Source organism: Lithobates pipiens, unplaced genomic scaffold, assembly GCF_037356315.1.
Source record: "Lithobates pipiens isolate NorthernLeopardFrog02 unplaced genomic scaffold, aLitPip1_a1.2 Scaffold_27, whole genome shotgun sequence".
NCBI lineage: Eukaryota > Metazoa > Chordata > Amphibia > Anura > Ranidae > Lithobates > Lithobates pipiens.
Genome location: NW_027507788.1, coordinates 131,803,063 through 131,822,356, shown reverse-complemented (window position 1 = coordinate 131,822,356; position 19,294 = coordinate 131,803,063). Strand labels below are relative to the sequence as shown.

General features: G+C 47.0%; 1 protein-coding gene and 1 long non-coding RNA gene across 4 annotated transcripts in view; one reads left to right on the top strand and one right to left on the bottom strand.

The window, feature by feature from the left end:
• LOC143934129 (uncharacterized) overlaps positions 1-19,294 on the top strand; it is a 53,999-nt gene that overhangs the window by 9,348 nt on the left and 25,357 nt on the right. Inside the window, exon 2 of the long non-coding RNA XR_013263216.1 lies at positions 12,460-12,612. This is a non-coding gene — a long non-coding RNA (uncharacterized LOC143934129). The remainder of the gene's footprint in view (positions 1-12,459; positions 12,613-19,294) is intronic.
• The window catches only part of LOC143934127 (branched-chain-amino-acid aminotransferase, mitochondrial-like), a 95,177-nt gene that overhangs the window by 57,737 nt on the left and 18,146 nt on the right, over positions 1-19,294 (bottom strand). The gene's annotated exons all lie outside the window — the stretch shown is intronic.

Here is a 19,294-nt window from a genome sequence, read left to right as displayed (position 1 = left end):
CCCCCATCCTGCCCAGACCAAATTTTTAACTTTTAGCGCTCTCACACTTTGAATGACAATTACTCAGTCATGCAACACTGTATCCAAACAAAATTTTTATCATTTTCTTTCACATATTTAATTACCACTGGGTTTTTCATTTTTTTGCGATACAAGTAAAAAATAAAAAAAGCACAATTTTTGAAAAAAATAAATACCTTTTGTTTAGTTTCTATTATGAAATTTTGCAAATAAGTAATTTTTGTCCATAAACTTGGGCCAAAATTTATACTGCTACGTATAAAAATAACCAAATCAGTGGATATTATTTGGTCTGTGTGAAAGTTAGAGAGTCCATAAGCTATGGTACAAATCATTAAAAATTTATCCCACCTGATGTACCGACTGCCTATCTAATTTCTTGAGGCCCTGCAATGTCAGGAAAGTACAAATACCTCCCAAATGACCTCTTTTTGCAAAGTAAATAGTCCAAGATAATTAGTAAGAGGCATAGTGAGTTTTTTATAAAGTTGTAATTTTTTTCCCACAATTCTTGGAAAAATTAAGAAAATAGGATTTTTGTACTCATTGTAAAATCCTTTTCTCTGTAATTCACCGACCGACACAGCTCCTCTCTGTAACTAAATGGGTTTGTTAGCCTGCCATTAGGAGAACTAGGCAAAAATTGTAACACAATACACAGAACTTGAGCCCAGCCCCAGGGGGCGGACCCTGTGCTAACAACCCTCCCTGCTCCGAGGCAGAACTCAGTACTTCAACAAGCAGTACAACGTAGAGAAAATGAGGGGTGGGTGCTGTGTCGGTCGGTGAATTACAGAGAAAAGGATTTTACGGTGAGTACAAAAATCCTATATTCTCTTATATTCACCGACCGACACAGCTCCTCTCTGTAACTAAATGGGACGTCCCCAAGCAGTGCCAAACAAGGGGTGGGAAAAAAACAGCATTAAAACTTCATCCACCATGGCAAGTGGGAACTAGTGAAACTAAACCCACATAAACACAGCAGTGTGTGGAAAAACACACCGCCATATAACCGGCATTCTCAACATTAGAGATCCAACACCGCAACCTTTATGCGGACGTAATGCAACAGTGAATTAACAACAGTACTGCGTTTTTATCGAAAAACCAGGAAAAAAAATTTCAATTGCAACTACACGGCCACCTGCAAAAATTTGCGGCCAAAACAGGCATCAGCCGATGCACTGACGTCTACCTTGTAGAACTTGGTAAACGTATGGACAGACGACCAGGTTGCCGCCTTACACACCTGAGCGACAGACGCTTGGTGTCGAAAGGCCCAAGACGTTCCGATTGCACTTGTAGAGTGGGCCGTGACTGGAAATGGGGGCACCTGCCCCTTCAAGGCATAGGCTTTGACTGCAATCTGTCTGATCCACCTGGAAATGGTGGCCGACAAGACCGCCATACCCTTCTTTGGACCAGCCACCGAAACAAACAGTGAGTCTGACTTCTGAAAGGGAGCCGTGGCAGACAAGTACACCTTCAGAGCCCTAACCACATCAAGAGCGTGAAAGGCCACCTCCTTCGGGTGCTTCAGCTTAGGACACAATGATGGTAATACAATGTCCTCATTGATATGAAAAGCCGAAACCACCTTCAGTAGAAAGGACGGTTGCGGACGCAACACCACCTTATCCCTGTGAATGACCAGATAAGGCAACTTGCCTGACAAGGCCACCAATTCCAAAACCTTCCTGGCCGATGTGATGGCCACTAGAAAGACCACCTTCTGTGAAAGGGTCAACAGGGGAATCTCCCTTAGGTTGTCAAACAGCGGCTTCTGAAGCACCGACAACACCAGATTCAAATCCCATGGGGGTAACGGTGGACGCACCGGAGGGACTACACGTCGCACCCCCTGAACAAAAGGTACTCACCAAGGAGTGAGACGCCAGGGGTCACAAAAAAAAAAAAAAAAAAAGACAGCTAGGGCTGAAATTTGCTCCTTATGGTGCTCAACGCCAATTTCTGGTCTACTCCTTGCTGGAGAAACAGCAGGATCCTGGATATAGAAAAGGAGCGCGGATGCCACCCTTTCTCCTCACACATGGAGATGTAGGCCTTCCATGTACGATGGTATATCTTCCGTGAAGAAGATTTCCACGCCCTCAGCACAGTTGGAATCACAGAGTCTGACAGACCCCGGTTCCTCAGCACCTGGTTCTCAATAGCCATGCCGTTAAAGCCATCGATGGTAAAGCAAGGTGAAAGATAGGACCTTGAGATAAGAGGTCCTCTCGCAGCGGCAGTCGTCAGGGAGCGTCTGCCACCAGATGCATCAGGTCTGCGTACCAGGGCCGCTGAGGCCAATCTGGGGCAACCAGGATTACTGGAATCCCCTCGGCTTCCACTTTGCAAAGCAGACATGGCAACAGTTTCAGTGGAGGAAAGGCGTAGATCAGCTGGTACTGATCCCAGGGAGCCACCAGCGTGTCCGATGCGTCTGCATACGGATCTCTTCTCCTGGACACGAATCTCGGCACCTTCCGATTGAGACGGGAGGCCACATCTGGTGTGCCCCATTTCAGGTACAGCAGCTTGAATATCTCTGGATGCAACGCCCATTCTCCTGGGTCCAGCATCTGACGACTCAGATAGTCCGTTTGCCAATTTTCCACCCCCGGTATGTAAATGGCTGACAGGGCCGGAACGTGTCGCTCTGCCCACCGAAGTATGCGAGCGACCTCCCGAGCAGCAGCTGAGCTTCTTGTCCCCACCTTGGTGATTTATGTACGCCACAGCCGTGGCGTTGTCGGATTCTATCCTAGTCGGACGTCCTTGAAGACACGTCGACCACGTGTGGAGGCACAGCCTGATCGCTCTCAATTCAAGCAGAATGATCTGCAACTTGGATTCATCCGTCGACCAGAGGCCCTGAGCTGACTGAATCCTCATCACTCCACCCCAGCCTGAGAGACTGGTGTCCGTAGTGATCACCGTCCATTTCAGAGGAAGGAACGATTTCCCAGGGACCTCAACCACCAGATCAGAGAGCCCTGACTGGCTGGCTCACCTGGACCTGTCGATCCAGGGACAACGGAGATTTGTGCCATTTCGTCAAAATCTCCTTCTGCAGGACTCTGGTGTGGAACTGGGCATAAGGTACTGCCTCAAAGTAGGCTATCATGAGCCACAGTACTCGCATGCAAAAGCAGAGCGACGACCACTTGCGGTTCATCAGTAGTTTGACCGCAGATCTGAGAGTCTGAAATTTGTCTGAGGGGAGAAAGACCCTCGCTTCCCTGGAGTCCAATAGTAAACCCAGGTACTCCAGGTGCTGGGTTGGTACAACCACCGACTTCTTCAAAAGGGAGAGCCACAAACTGGTAATGGGCTTCCCCGACTGCCAAACGCAGAAATTTTTGATGCCAAAGGCATATGGGTATGTGCAGGTACGCATTCTGGATGTCTAAAGACGCCAGGGAGTTCCCTTGATGGAGTGCAGTGACTACTGAGCGAACTGATTCCATTCTGAACCTCTGCACTTTTACAAAGTGATTGAGGGCTTTTAAGTCCAAGATTGGACATACCCCTTCCTTCTTGGGAACCACAAACAGATTTGAGTAGAACCCCTGGAAGCGTTCTGATTCCGGAACTGGTACAATCACCCCCTGATTCAGCAAGTCCCTTACTGCCCCTAGCAGGGCCTCCCGGCGAACCGGGGACGCGGGTATGCTGGAGGGAAAGAATCTGTTTGGTGGCCAAGAGAGAAACTATCTTGTAGCCTGTGGAAATCAGGTCGCAGACCCATTGGTCGGATAACCGGGAGGACCCCCGGGCTGCAAACTCCCGAAGGCGACCCCCCCACCCGAGATGTGGGTGGGAGCAAACCTTCATGCAGTAGCACTTTTGTTCGCAGGCTTGAGGTTCCAGGGATGGGTCTGACCATCTGGGGACGTCTTGTCGGGCTGGGAACGTTTTGTCGAAGCACCGGGCGGATGAAAAAGCCGCTTGTGAGCAGAAAAAAAAAAAAAAAAAAAAAAGGAGGGCCCTTGCCTGCGGCGTGGCTCCTTAGCTCTCCTGGCCTGTGGGAGTAGTGTACTTTTACCACCCGTGGCATTTTTAAGAATGTCATCCAATGAAGCTCCAAAGAGCCGGTCGCCAAGGAAGGGAAGACCCGTCAGGGCTTTTTTGGATGCCTGGTCAGCAGACCAGCATTTAAGCCAAATCAGGCGCCTCAGCACCACAGCTGACACTGAAGCCCTTCATAACAGAGGGAGAGTATCCAGGGCCACGTCACAAACGTACTTAAGGCCTTGCACTAGTTGGTCTGCTAGTTCCACGCAGACAGGGAAGGCGTTTTGCTCTCCCAATTTGTGGTGCAAAAGTTTTGCTCACTCAGTCAGTGTCTGCGACACCAGTGCGGATGCCAGTACTGGTCGCACGGATGACCCCACAACCGTAGCCAAGGAACGAGCCACTGCCTCGGCCTTCCTGTCCGTGGGATCCTTGAATACAGGAGTCCCCTCTACCGGGATCGTTGTTACTTTATTTAACCTGGATACTGGGGGGGTCCATGACCGGAGGAGCTGACCATTTTTTGAGAAGGCTTTCCTCAAAGGGGCAACACACCGCCATGCTTTTGGGAACCCCATTCCCTGTAGATGAACGTGTCAAAATAAGCCAAATACGGGAACACCTTAGGTGAACGTGGTGGCTTGCGGGACCCAAAAGGGACCGCTACCTCAGCAGAGGGATCCGCTGGCTCTTGTATCTTCAGGGTATCACGCACAGCTGTGATAAGTGCTCCAACAAGCGCTTTGTCGCACCCGGACCCGGACGGGGAATCATCCTCACTGTCCGAATGGTCCTGTTCAGCCTCGTCTGATAGGTCAGAACAGGGGTCAGCAGCCGCAGCAGGGCCCGAGTCTGCATCAGAGCTCTCCCCAGAGGACGGGGGGGGTAGGGGCCGTTTACGCACACCTTTCCTTCCATGCACCGCCTCCATTTTTGCAACAAAAGAGTTAAGGACCGCGGTCAGGGTGTCCATGGGCACAGAGCTATCCGCAGGTGACCCAGTTGCAATAGCCTGAATTTCAGGGGAAGAAATACCAATTTCTGAAGCCATGCTGACCCAACCCTGTCTGCCACCTGCAAGGGGACTTAGGACAGTGAAGGTCCCACCCTCCTGCTGCCGCCGCGTGGGGGGGGGGGGGGGGGGGTAGGGGTACCTAGTGCCAGGCTCACCACCCTGGGGCATTCTGTGAATGTTACCAGCCGTGCATGTAGTCCCTAGGGAGGTTATCCAGTTGCAGAGTGAAGAAACTGTCGGCAGCAGCTGTATAGGATAGCTGTGAAACGTTCTGCAGAGCTTGCACCAGCATTCAGGGAAGAGACATCCAGTGTCCTGTATACACAGTGGACACAGGAAACAGCATGTGAGAGCACATGTGAAGCTGTCACAAGAGAACTGCGGTGAAAAGAGCGCTAAGGCTTCAAGAAAACGGCCGCCAATGCAACCAACAGGAAAATCCTATAGAAGATAGCTGCTGAGGTTCACAAGGGGAACCTGCTTTGCCCACAGCCAAGATGGCCACCGGACAGCGCCATGCAGCGACAGGAAAATCACAGAACAGTACTGCCTGCCAACAGTCAAAACACCCCCACAGACACCTTTTGGGACCCCCCAGACCGGGACCAGGACCAAACGCTAGCCGCACAGAGTCCCCTACAGGTGAGAGACCCAGCGCGCACACACACAACATTGGGGGGGGGGGGGGGGAGGAGGGGAGATAAGGATGTGGGAGAGAAGAGAAGGAGGTGAGGTGGTCCCCAAATCGACCTCCCAGGGAATGCCCAGCTGCTCACCCCACCGAAGCAGGGAGAGCCGTACTTACCAGTCCTGAAGAGCTAGGAGACATTCCATCACAGACCTACTCCTGCGCAGTTACAGGGTAGCTGCTGGCCCAGTATACTGTGATCCAGACATCAGTAGCCCAGTCATATGTATACCCCGGAGCACTGAAGCTCACCGACCACCTCTGGAGCTGAGGCATGTCATAGCCTGCCAAGCCTTAGCTGCGACCTGCACACGCTCGATGGCCGGACTGGGGAGATTACAAGGATAATTTACCCAGCCTGTCACCCAGCCGGCAGTTGATGGAAGATCCCAGGATCTTTAATCTTGCGCAAAAAACATCAAACCTGCATCACAAAAATGGACCAAAGGGCCCGCAGGGTTCCTAGGTCATTCTCCTTCGCTAGGCAAAATAAAAGTTCTGCCTGGGAGCAGGGAGGGTTGTTAGCATAGGGACCGCCCCCCGGGGCGGGACTGAAGTTCTGTGTATTGTGTTACAATTTTTGCCTAGTTTTCCTAATGGCAGGCTAACAAACCCATTTAGTTACAGAGAGGAGCTGTGTCGGTCGCTGAATATAAGAGAAATACATTTTTTTTTTTAAGACAAAAAAAATTGTCATAATAACAAGTTATTTCTCTCACACAGCATATGCATACTTCCAATAACACCCTAAAATACATTCTGCTACTCCTCTCAAGTATGGGGATACCATGTGTGTGAGACAGCTTGCATATAGAGGCCCAACATGTAGGGAGTGCCATCAGGCATTCTAGGAGCATAAATTACACATCCAATTTCATTCCTACATATCACACTTTTGAAGGTCCTGGAGCACCAGGACAATGGAATTACCCACAGAATTACCCCATTTTGGAAAGCCAACACCCCAACGTATAGCCTATGTGAGATTATGAGTCAATTAAACATGTAATTTATTTCCACAAGTTTTTGGAAAGAAAACAGAAACTTATTTTTTCTAACAGAGCAAAAATTACCCCCCAAAATACATTCCGCTACTGGTCCAGAGTATGGCAATACCACAAGTGTGAGACTTTTTCACTGCCTGGCCACATAAAGGAGGCCCAACATGCAGGGAGCACCATCAGGCATTCTAGGAGCATAAATTACATATTTTATTTCCTGACAACCTATCACAATTTTGAAGGTCCTGGGGCACCAGAACAATGAAAACACCCACAAAATTAGCCCATTTTGAAAAGCAAACACCCCAATGTATATTCTATGGGGCATGGGCTGGTGACAGGTACTCGGGTACCATGATAGGCTGGTGACAGGAACTCTGTTGAACTGGCGACAGGCACTCGGGGTACTCTCATGGGCCGGCGGCAGGCACTCGGGGTACTCTCATGGGCCGGCGGCAGGCACTCGGGGTACTCTGATGGACCAAGTTGATTTAAAGCAAGCCTTTTAACTAGCCATTTAAAATTGTGATTTAAATCTTGATTTAATTGAAATCCACCCTGGTTTTGACACGTCATTTTAAATTATTGAGGAGCTTTACAGTTCTGTTTCTTAGAAAGATAGTGTTATTGATACCCTAAAAAAGAAAGAAAACCGAGCGCTCAGCCCAGGTATGGTAATGTATAAAGAAGAAAAAGGAGGATTGGGTTATGTGCATATTAAAGTGGTGTTGCCACAAGGAAAAAAATTAATAAAAATCAAAATAAAATTATTGAAAAAAAAAAAAAAAAAAAAAAAAAAAGGTCCTCACCTCTAAATGCCTGTTGCGAGGGGGTCCCTCGTAGACTGCCTTCTTCAATGCCCAGGCTGGTGACATGACTTCCCCTCATGCCGCACAGTCATCTGGGACCTGTCACGTGTCCCAGATCACAGACTGTGCGGTGTATCATGGCGCCCTGCTCCGATCGCGCATGCGCAGTGGGTGCCCGGCTGTGAAGCCACAGCCGGGTGCCCACAGTAAGAATGCCGGTGTCCTATCACATAATGTCCCCCATCGGGTTAATGTCCACTGTGTACTGCACATGCGCAGTTTTGCTGTCAGCTTCATCAGGAATATATACTACTTGTAAACAATATCCCATCCACTCAGGGTTAATTACAAGACACCCATTGTTCTCCGCAAAAGCAGGCTCCCCCACTACCCAAATCCAGAGAAGAGGGGAAAAAACCTGGGCTTGCAGGTGTAGTGACACTTAAAGGAGAAGTACAGCCAAAACTTGAGCCTGAGAGGGCCATTCCTGCTGCCCCTCTACAGCCCAGCGCTTCAATGAGTGGGGGAGGGCAGAGGAGAGAACTGTTGACTGTTCCCATTTTTTTTTTTAATCCTACTTACCTAGGTGGAAGCAGCATCAGTCCCCCATGGCTCTAAGCCCTTGTACACGGGGGTCGGACATTCCGACAACAAAATCTTTCGGATTTTGTCTGAAACTGGTGTTGCATACACACAGTCGGACAAAGTTGTCGGAAAATCCGATCGTTCAAGCTAGTAGCCAATAGCTTTGGTCTCGTAATTTGATCCGAACACGCGTGGCACTTTGTTCGATTTGAATTCTCTGCAAACGATCTGGCAAAGTCCGATCGGATCATGTTGTCAGAAAATTTTATATCCAGCTCTCAAACTTTGTTGGTCAGACATTCCGACATAAAGTCTGATGGAGCCCACACACAGTCGGATTATCTGACATCACGGTCCGATCGGAATTTCCGACCATGTGTACAAAAGGGCTAACACTAAGAATCGAGCAAGCAAACATCAACAATCATTTGATTCTCAGAGCTCCCTGAGCAGAGAGCTGGTGACTGTCATGGGAGCTCTGAGAACCGAGCGATTGGTGGTGTAACAAAAAAAAAAAAAAAAAAAAAAAAAAAGATTCCCATACTTCTCTTTTAAAGCGGAACTAAAGGGTGAATACTTATCTGTCCAACGGTCCCTCATCATCTTCTTGAGTACTAGCCCTTGGGCTTTTTCATTAGCTTGCAGGGAATGACATTACGCATGCACAGGAGCTATTCATCCTGGCACTGTAAGCTGAACTGTGCATGACAGCAAGTAGGCAGATGGGGGCATTTTACTGTAGTAAAGTCTGCCTGCTCGCTGCTTCCTACAGCAGAACTTCAGTTCCGCTTTAATAAAATCAAATAATAAGAGTAAGCACAAGAGGGCGCCCAAGCACTGCAGCTTTTAGACGTCAAATGACTACACAAAAATCCCCATGATTTAATTTCACTCTGGCTGCACAGAAGTACGAGTGGACTCTGGCCTATATATCAGAAGTATTTAATATCGAATGTATCAGAAATTCAGAAACACTTATAGCCTGTACACACGATCCGAAAATCGGACGACAGATCATCCTTTTTTTCTTTTTTTTTATGCATGCTAGCCGTATATCGAAAATGGAGGTTACTAAAGTTGCGAAAATTCTCATACAACACAAAAAAAAAACAATCGGACGTGATGTCATGTGTTGTAGTGAATCTCTATCGTATTTTCAGATGACATCCGTACTGATTAAACGAAAAATCGTACGATTTGGTATACTGAGAAAAATTTTCGTGTTTGTCTGTTCGGAAAATATTGGATGAACTGTCGTGATCAGCTCTGTACTAATGATCAGATTATCGAACGATTGCTTCAAAAGCGGTATTTTTTCGTTTGATTTTCGGATCATGTGTATGGGACATTGGCTACCATTTTATATTATTGGCTGCCTTTTTAGATTATTAAAAGGAGTTACAATAGCAAATAGAATGGCCATTCCCAAAGAAGCCACTCTGGCTCCTGCTTGCTGATCAGGATGTCAGCTGTGGTAACGGACATACACTTTTAAGCAACCTGGTGCCTTAATACAGCACTATGTCAAAAATATTAAAATCTAATAACTGTACATCTTTAATACATTATGCTGGACATCTTGGTCCAAACGTAACAAAGACGTAAAATAAAAAAGGAAGTCATCTACTGACTACTAGAATTACAAGTACTAATCTCATAGTTATCGGAATACAACCATAATCAGTGGTCCTCCAGGATACTTGTATGATGTAGCGCAGGGATCCTCAAATTACGGCCCTCCAGCTGTTGCGAAACTACACATCCCATGAGGCATTGTAAAACTCTGACATTCACAGACATGACTAGGCATGATGGGAATTGTAGTTCCTGAACAACTGGAGGGCCATAGTTTGAAGACCCATGATGTAGCGGCTCCCCAGCTAGGTAACAAACGGGTGAATAAAGGATCCAATTGCATTCTGATGTTGCTAAACTCAGCATCTAGATGCAGCAGCACTCAATAAGCTGTAACTGGGTCTGTATGCGGCCAAAAACACTGGTCCTGGATGCAGATGGAGTCAGAGCCCCTAATCTCATGAAACTGCATAAATTGAGCGGTTACATGTGAACACTAGCCACACCGCTCATTGATTAGTACGAGATACATAACTAGGCGCAGACAATGCGAGCCTGAGCTGAGTTTCAAGGACCAGCAGGAATCGCAGGTTCTCACTGGTGAATGGCCATCTGAATGAGCACCAAGGCTGCATTCACAATTTGAATAGTGGGAAGAAGCATTCCCGCTCATGATTTTGACTGAGCAATTTGCATGCAATTTCACATCACACATAGGGCAGCCCATTCACTTCATGGGCTGCCTTATGTGAGAGTCACCCAAAAAGAAGCTCGTGCTCCTTTTCCAGCGAGAAGTGTAGCATGTTTTTAAAGTTGCGTTTTGCTGTAATTGTCACATGATCACGTCACTCAATGAACATGGCAGAATCGCATCGCCTCTGGTGTGCCGATAAAAGAATGGTGGCACCAAAAAGCCCGTCATGTGTTCTGCCATTATTTGGGAATGTGGGCAGAATTGGCGATTCTGTCCGTGATCCAAAATCATGAGGTATGAACAGGGCTTAAGGGACTGAGCTGCAGGATTAAGGCCCTGTTCACATCTTGTGATTTGGGATCGCAGACAGAACCGCCACGATTCTGCCCGCGATCTCAAATTGCAGCAAAACCGCATGATGCCCTTGTGGGTGCCCACTATACCAAATACCGTGTATTGTGCCACTCAAGGTGCTCTGATAGATCCGGTGTCTCCCAGAAATATAAGGGAACAGGCTTGTCTGCTTATTCCATAGAGCAGCACAGTGAGGGGATGAGAGACACCGCACACCACTAGCACAACAGGTGAAAAGAAAGGTGACCAGCCTCAGCCATGAGCTCCTCCTGAGCCCCATCTCCGATGCATTTCCCCCAACCATTGGGGCTTAATCATACCTTTTAGAGTGCCATTATTATTTAATGGTGTCCCAAATGTGATTCTGCTGAGATTTTGCCTGCTTGTCACAGAAAAAGTAGGAGCTTCTTTTCAGGCAACAAATGTGCATAGGGCAGCCATGAAGTGGAATTGTATGCAGTGGCGTAACTAGAACCTTCAGGGCCCCGATGCAAGAAACCATGAAGGGCCCCCCTGAACCCCAGCCAGGGCCCTTCCCTCTGAGTCCGGCGGTGGAACTCCAGGGTGTGGTCACGGGTAAGACCTTTGTGAGCCCTGTAGTTCCACCACTGGTATCAGTAGTTTTTTTTATTATTTTATTTTTTTATTTTTAGGTGCCCCATTGGGGGACTGTCCCTAGGCAGGGTGGGGTCCCCGTCCCCAGAAGAGATGAGGTCCTTTTCTCCAGGTCAGATGAAGTTACTGCCCCCAGGTGAGAAGGGGTCCCTGTCCCCAGGGCAGGTGGGGGTCCCTGTCCCCAGAGGGAGATGGAGGGGTATGTAATGGTGTGTGGGGGATGGGGTCCTCTCACTCACCATGACCAAGCTGCAGGCCGCGCACTCATCCATGTTGGCCTGGGCTCCATCCAGTGTGCTGGACGGGTGATCAGCATATCTCCCAGAAAGACCTTTCATCATCTGTGTATGACGGGGGAGTAGGGGGGCTGGCAGACAAGCCTGCAGTGTCCTCCGGGGAACCGTCTCTCATAGGGCTGCACTGCATCTGTGTGCTTAAATTTTGTTTACCCGGGAGAAGTAGGCAGTGCAGTGTGGGCCAGACTCAGGGGGGGCGGGACTCTGGCTGGGGAGAACAGACATTGGACTGAGTGGCAATGCATGGAGCAGGAAAGGGGTACTCTGAGGAGCTGGCCAAAGACACAGGTCATGCGGGGAATGCACAACTAAAGAGCAGCCAGTGCGATAGTCGAACATGGAGCTCTGCTAGTCACCCTCCACCTCCAGCCACCCGTGTGCATGGTGCACTGGTACCCCTAGCTGCCTTTGTCGCTGCCGGCCATATGTAGAGGGGGCTGCATGGGCCCCCTGAATCACAGGGCCCAGTTGCGGTCGCAACTGCTGCACCCCCTATAGTTACGCCCCTGATTGTATGCAAATCTCTCAACCAAAGTGTGAATGCAGCATCATTTACTACTATTCCCTGGTTCAGCATTACTGTGTGTGGGCTCATTGGACATGTGTGGTAGAGTTTACTGCCCCTCTGAAAAGCAATCCGTGGTGGATCACTTTTCAGAATCAGTTGACAGGCGGTTCAGAGGTGATATGTTGCCTCCTAAACGCCTGCAGAATCACACCACATGCATTACATGCAGTCGTCATTTTTGGTTGAAACTTACCATTTCCCTTTGGTTTTTACAGAGAATGGACTGTCTGGAGATGAGACCTGGGCTCACAAGAATTGGAAATCACAGTTTTCCTTATCAGCAATTCCCTTGGGACCATTTACAATGCACTTAGTGCAAAGATACTAGTGTGAAGTTGCATTTGCATATGCAAGTATAGCAAAATAAGGTAAATAGATGGAATTATTGTTTAACTTATTATTTTATCTTCCTCATTGGGATAATTATAAAAAAAATAAAAAAAAGGGACAGTAAGATTAAAGAAAACCTGTGTTTACTGCTTACTATGGAAAGGTTTGGCTTGGTTTGCTTCCCAGCGTCTCCAGTTTGCTACCAGAGAAATGGATACCCCGTCTATCCTGGTATGTGACACTCCTACCTACCGCCCCACTATTTCCATGCCAACAATCACAAGGCCTCAGTGCTGCTACATGGGGCCGGAAGGGTCTTGCTGAGCAAATTGTGACATTCAGAGAATAAAACCTTGTGTGAGATTTCTGGGGCTCTGGCTGTAGGAGAGACATGCAGTGTATGCTGTGCAGCAAACCTCCTCAGGCTCATGGGCACCAGATGCTGAATTCAGATCCATACCATGTATAGTTTTTAAAGAGCTGAGTGCAGCAGTATTGTATATCCAGATCAGGCCTTTTCTGATACTTTTTGTTTAGCACTCAGTATTTTTTGCTAGAAAATTTCTTAGAACCCCCAAATATATATGTATAAGTAGAGGCCCTAGAAAATAAAGTGGTGGGTTTTGCAAATTTTTTATGTCACACGGTATTTGTGCAGCAGTTTTTCAAACACAAATTTTGTAGGAAAGAATATACTTTTTTGAATTTTAATGAAAAAAAAAACAAACAATACATAACCCAATTTTTTGTAAAATATAAAAGATGTTGCTAAGCCGAGTAAATAGATACCAAACACGTTATGTTGTGCACGCCCGTACAAAGGTGACAAAACGTAAATTTTACTATCCACAGGTTACCACTTTAGATGTACATAGGAGATCTGTTGCTAGAATTACCGCCCATGATCTGGACATTCGCGGTGAGGTCTCACATGTGTCGGACGCCATTTATGTGTGTGCGCAGTCGCCTTTGCATTTTTTGAAATTATTAATTTTAATTTTTACACTGTTGCTCTAATTTTTTAGATTACATTCCTTGTGACAGCAATAAAAGTGAACATCCTTGTGACAGCAATAGGCACACGACAGGTACTCTTTATAGAGAGATCTGGGGTCTATAAGACCCCCAAATCCCTCCTCTGCCCTTAAATACAATTGATCACACCAAGATTGGAGTTTTTGAATGCTTTTGATTTTCTTAAAATGGTACTATTGACATCCTGGTTATAGCCGATAAAAGCCGATCCCGGCTTTGTTCCACTTTCCAACCAGCCGGCGATTGCGCAGCCTGGTTGATCAGGTCTCCCAGTGGGATAGGAGAGCCTGAGCAAGCCGTGGAAAGCCCCCTCTTATTATTTAATCAATCCAGTGGCTAGGTACAGTATGGTTAGGGATGAATGAGTGACCCTGGATGTAGGCGGATGCATCCAGACTCAGACATCTGTCCCCAGCCACATGTAACCACGTGTTGCGTGGATATATGTGAAGAGCGACTGCTCCTCTCTGCCTGTCATTACTCGATATAGCCTGGGCTACACCCCAGCCATAAGACTGCTGATTCTTGCTGCTGGAATCCGGTGTATGCATGTAATCCCCATGTGACAGAGGCCCAATTGGTGCAAACTAAAGCACTTTACGGACCATTATATGCATTTCTTATGCAGGATCTTTCTGCCACCAAGACATAGATATGTCTATGTGCAGGAGTCCTTACTTTGCTTAGTATGTACAGGATAAAGTACACTTTACAGTTTGCCCCTCTATAAAAGAGCCACTAATACTATTCATATTTGTGTATTTAAAAGCAACATAGCCTGACAATATCGGACACTGTATTTGGAGTTGATGTGACATCGAAGTAGAACTACTGTATAGGCAAAACATCTTTTTCATTTTGGATAGTGCAAAGGAGGGTTATAACACTTGCCCGAGCCTGGATCGGGATTGTGGCTTCAGCCCGCTGTCACAGGAGTGCACAATGAACTGGACTCCTGTGATCCATAGGAGAAGCACAGACAAAAGAGCTTTAGCTATACTTCTCCTTTAACATGGCCACTGTCAGATTCAAAAGATACTTATCAGGGAAATACCCTTCCCTGGACAGGAAATCAGCTTTGTGGAGAAAAAGATCATTACTTCAATTTTCATCAAGGGAACCTTTCCCAATATAGAAGCTGCCACTAACAAATTAGGTAGACATCTCATGTGGCAAAATCTACCACTACTGGGCTCCCAGCGACTGAACAACATAACACATGTATATGGATAGATTGGGCTACTGAAGTAGAACTATAAGCAAAATGTTTGTCTCATTTTGGATAGTTAGGCCCCTTTCACACATGTGGACCGTTCATTTTATCAGTTCAGTCACGTCAAAATAGATGAAGTTTTAATCTGTTTTTCTTTTTTTTACATTCACTACCAATGCAAAAACGGATTAAAAACTGACCATTTGTCAGTTTACATCAGTTTTTCGTCCGATCCATTTTTTTTAAACGGAAGAAAAATAGGCTTTTGATCAGTTTCAAAAAACGGATGATGATAGATTTACATCCATTTTTCCCATAGAGATGCATTGATGTCTAATTTTCATCCGTCAACGGATGGATGACAAATGGACAGCATGTGTGAAAGGGGCCTAAAAGGGAGGGTTATAACTAGGGTTGCACTGATACCACTTATATCGATTACTGATACTTTTTTTTATTTCATGTCGTTTTTTTTTTTTACAATACTTTCTTCTGGGGAGGGGGGAGCAGGGTTGGGGGAGTGGATGATGTCAGTGTTTTTTTAATTACATTTTTTGTTATTTTTACAATTTAACCTTTAAATATGTATTACAAGTCTTTTTTTTTATTTTTTATTTTTATCAGCCCTGTGGGGGGGGGGGGGGGGGGGGCTTTAGTGAGCTATAAGGGGTCTAAACAGACCCCTGACATCACTCTTGAGACAGGGAAAGGGATTGAGGACACAGATTCCCCAGTCCCTTTCTCTGCAGCCTCAGATGCACTGAAGACGAATGAACAGAAGATGGAGGCTCCTGTTCATTCATAAATTGAAACATCGGAAATGATGCCCAGTTATGAATGGAAAGTCACTGATCACCGACTCTGTTCATTCAGAAAAGGAAGGCACTGGTAAATGACATATTTACTGGCTCCTTCCTCCGCTCTCCATCTTGACAAATCTGGGACAGGGGGGGGGGGACCGGAAGAGGACCCAGAGAGCTGGAGGAGCATAAGGAGGAACACACCGGGAGTTGGAGGAGGACAGTCGGGGGTCATCGTGCAGTGGTGGGGACAGTTAGGCCCCTTTCACACGGGATGGATCCGTGATGATCCATCCCGTGAACATCCGCTTGCTCAGCGGGGATCGCTCCATTGATCCCCGCTGAGCCAGTGGATGACAGGGTGGTCCCGGCACACTGTGCCGGGACCGCCCCGTCAGATCTCCGCTTTCCTCTATGGGGGATCAGATGAACACGGACCGTCTGTCCGTGTTCATACGATCCGCTCTGCAGATGGATAGAAAAATAGGATTTCTTCCATCTGCAAAATCGGACCATAGCGGAGACAGATGATATCAGGTGTCAGAGGATGTTCATCCGCCGACAACCCCTATCCCATAGGGATGCATGCATGTCTGTATTTCATCCAGATGGATGAAATGCCTTATAAGCACCAATAAAGCAGCCAACACCCATGGGAGGGAGAGGAGAAGCAGCTGTCAGTTGCTTTATTTACAGCTATACAGGGAGATTGATGCCTTGTAACTAACTGCCCCCACCGCCGCACCAATCATCTGTGAGGTTGCCCAGCCCCCCTTGCTACACTGACAACTACGGCCCAGTACAACAGGAGAGGAAGGTATCGGATTAAGCATTGTTGCATTTGCACAAGTGCTGCTCAGTAAATGCTCGGTATCTGCACCAATACCGATACTAGTATTGGTATCAGTGCAACCCTAGTTATAACCCATCAGTTTTTTTTTTGTTTTTTTTTAATCTGTGTCCCATTGCAGAGATTTCCCTTCACTTCCTATTCCATAGCCAAACATGACGTCCATGCAAATTAAAGTGGGGTGCCCCAAAAAAAAAAAAGTCAACAGCTACAAATACTGCAGCTGCTGACTTTTAATTATCGGACCCTTACCTGTCCCAGGGTCCAGCGATGCGATGCGAAGCCCCCCTCGTTCCCCGCTCCGCTCGCGGTGCCGTCATTTGTACTATGGGCACCCGGCTGTGAAGCCACAGCCGGGCACCCACTGCGCATGCGCGAGCGGTGCAGGATGCCGTGATACGCCGCACAGTCACCTGGGACACGTGGCAGGTCCCAGATGACTGTGCGGCGCGAGGGGAAGTGATGTCACCAGCCCAGGCAAGGAAGAAGGCAGACTACGAGAGACCCCCTAGCAACAGGTATTTAGAGGTGAGTAAAAAAAAAAAAAAAAATGGTTTCCAATTATTTTTTTTAAAGAATTTTAAACAATTATTTTTTTTGGTGGCAACACCACTTTAAGGGAATTCCTTGGGACCCCCAGGTCACCAGAACTAGTGTCCTCATTGGAAGATTTCACCTCTATTACTTTTCTGGGGACAACCCAAAATTTGGGATTTTCTTTCAAACTTTCACTTCCAATGATAATGGCAAACAGGACAATTAGAGGTGAATCTCACTAAACGGGGGCACAGACAACAATAAAAACCAGATGGTATTCTAATCCCCCTTGACTCTAAAGGTTCTGCCTTTGATTCTACTTTAAGGCCTCAATACTCACCTAATGCTTGGTGAAAGCATCTACAGACAATGGGTATTTGATGTGATAAGCAATACACAGAAAGAAAAAATGATCTGTCAGGGTGTATGGCCATCATATGCACTTTTTTGTTTGCCAAGTGATCCAAATTTGGCTACGTTACCACAGCCAGATCAATGTTTGCATATCAATGTCACATTATCTGGAGGAGTGACTACTATGCAGATTGTTCACCTGTGCAGACCTCCCAATCCTGAGCCTGCTTACTACTATGAATGGGCTTCATGATACAGCATGTTATTATAAAAGGAAGTTAGTAAAAAAAAACAGCTTTCAGTTAATTATAAGTAAACATATATTTCTGTTTAAATAAATACACAGGCACTCCTAGGTCTTGGATTCCCTGTACTGATTGAGCATTGTTAAAAAAAAATAAAAAAAAAAAATAAAAAGAAGAAAAGAAAACTGGTAAAACCGGCTTTAGGAGACTGGAAGCAGTTGGTGTAGACGGGATCAGTGCTGTAGGTCGCATAAGTTTTATACATTTCATATATTAGCCAATTACATACCATTCCCCGCCGTGATTGTTCTGTTAAGCCTATTGGTGAAAAAGCTCAGAGCGGACATGTGACACATTCACAATACTTAATAAGCCTCCTATAAGCATGCTACACTATTAAACCAGCTATTTTATAGCAAGACGGCACCACTCTTCAAACTCTGCAGCTCTGTATGTTACCCCCACTTTGCTCATTTTACTATAAATCAATCTCGCTACACAGGTGAAGTCCTCATAGTGCCCCCTCTCATGTAGGTCTCCAACCCACAGAAGCATGTTGCCTGGGTCCTCCCTCACCCCTTCATCAACATTCTAATTACATGTTTAACCACTTGCTTACTGGGCACTTAAACCCCCCTCAGTCCCAGACCAATTTTCAGCTTTCAGCGCTGATGCACTTTGAGTGACAATTACGCGGTCATACAACACTGTACCCAAATGAATTTTTTATCATTTTTTTCCCACAAATAGAGCTTTCTTTTGGTGGTATTTAGTTACAGCTCGGAGTTTTATTTTTTGCTAAACAAACAAAAAAAGATGCAAAAAAAAAAAAATCATGTTTTAATAGTTTGTTATAAAATTTTGCAAACGGGTCATTTTTCTCCTTCATTGAAGTGCGCTGATTAGGCGGCACTGATAGGCTGCATTGGTGGGCACTGATGGGCTGCATTGGTGGGCACTGATGGGCTGCATTGGTGGGCACTGATGGGCTGCACTGGTGGGCACTGATGGGCTGCACTGGTGGGCACTGATAGGCATAGTTAAGGCGGCACTAATAGGCACAGATAAGGCGGCACCGATGGGCACAGATAAGGCGGCACTGATGGGCAAAGATGGGCACAGATAAGATGGCACGGATGGGTGGCACGGATAAGTGGCACGGATGGGCACTGATAGGTACCACAGATAGATGGGACTGATGGGCACTGATAGGTGGCACTGATAGGTGGCTCTGATAGGCGGCACTGCTGGGCACTGATGGGCGGCACTGCTGGGCACTGATGGGCGGCACTGGGGTGCAGCACCTGAGGCAGATTTTGGGTGGCACTGTGGGTGGCACTGTGGGTGGCACTGTGGGCACTGCTGGGTGGCACTGTGGGCACTGCTGGGTGGCACTGTGGGCACTATGGGCACTGCTGGGTGGCACTGACAGGGGGGCACTTACTTTATTTCAGGATGGCACTGCGGGTGGCAGGTGGGCACTGGCAGGGGGCAGGTGTCCTTTTAAATTGCTGGCCGTGATCGGGACTGATGTCCCGAACACGGCCGCCGGCGATCGGCTTTTTTTTTTTCTCCTCGCGCTGTCAGCGCGAGGAGGAATACTAGCCGATTACCGGCTCCGTTTTATCACATGATCAGCTGTCATTGGCTGACAGCTGATCACGTGATAAGGGGTCGGGATCGACC